The 1219-nt window shown below is 43.8% G+C and overlaps 1 non-coding gene across 1 annotated transcript; it reads right to left on the reverse strand.

Annotated features, from left to right (window-relative positions):
* Positions 1 to 300: 300 nt before the first annotated feature.
* On the reverse strand, positions 301 to 407 carry LOC117361683. Its single transcript, XR_004539718.1, has one exon. It is a non-coding gene; the product is annotated as a U6 spliceosomal RNA (small nuclear RNA).
* Between the last annotated feature and the right edge of the window lie 812 nt (positions 408 to 1219).

A 1219-nucleotide genomic window follows, 5' to 3' on the forward strand; every position in this document is an offset into this window, starting at 1 on the left:
CTGCCATCCTTTTTCCCTCCTCCACATACCTTACTAGCGGAACAACGCCCTCATACTTTAGACTGCAGAAGAGCACTACTGTTATCTTCTGAGAAACTGCTTTTCATCACTTACAACTGACCATCTGGGTCAACTAGCTTGTAGGTGAACCATCTCCATGCAAATTTTCTGTCATATCAAATTCTGCTACCAAAGAAAAGATCAACAATTTGCTGGCTGGATTGGCACACAGTTTGTGCTGCAGCTTCTTCAGCGGCAAACCTCAGATTAAACTCGCTGCAGGACATTTTTTTTTTTTTTTTAAATGTGGAACGCTTCACGAATTTGCGTGTCATCCTTGCGCAGGGGCCATGCTAATCTTCTCTGTATCGTTCCAATTTTAGTATATGTGCTGCCGAAGCAAGCACGCAGGACATTTGCAAAGCAGCAACCTGGTCCTCTGCTCATGCTTTCAGTAAGCTTTTCTGCTTGGACCGGGGCCCAGCATAAGAGATTAAGTTTTGGACAGTCTGTCTTACACAATTTAATTTGTTCCTTGTATTATCACCGTCACCCTAATATACATTATAGCTTGGGACTCACCAACAAGTGTGCCTGCATCTTCCCTGCTTATCTCTGAAGAAAGAGGGCTCTCCGTAGCAGGGGAGTGCAGCCACACTTAACCCTTCCACCATCCCCACGGAGGCAAGGGGAGGAGCCTTAGGCAGGAGTGCCTGCACATGCCCAGTAAGCCAAAAGCTTACTGTAGCTAGGGGAGTGCACTGATGCACAGGATCAGTCTAGGACTTCACCAAGTGTGGCTGGTTTCAAGTTTATTAAAATATTTTTTAGACCGCTTATTCTGCTGTCTATGGAGAATCCATGTTATAGGTAAGCAACTTTGCTATCTATTCCTCCTCATACTAGGACTGAGTTGGCCATACCTCCCTCTGGCATGCCTTTATCCACAGTTATGGAGAGGCCAGTTGTAAACAATTGATGACTTGATGTCTCTTTAGGTCTGGTCTGTCTTCAGGCCCTGGTCATACTACTTGCTTATACTTTGCAGATCTGGAGAATCAGAACTTAAGGCATTGCTTCTCAATGCTATCCTGGAAGCACAAGGAGCTAATCAAGATATTGGGATTAATAATAATAATTTTATTCTTATATACCGCCATACCAAAAAAGTTCTAGGTGGTTCACAACAAGGTGAGTTAATACATGGGATACAGATAAA

The sequence above is a fragment of the Geotrypetes seraphini genome, chromosome 5 (genome assembly GCF_902459505.1).
Source record: "Geotrypetes seraphini chromosome 5, aGeoSer1.1, whole genome shotgun sequence".
In the NCBI taxonomy this organism is placed as follows: domain Eukaryota; kingdom Metazoa; phylum Chordata; class Amphibia; order Gymnophiona; family Dermophiidae; genus Geotrypetes; species Geotrypetes seraphini.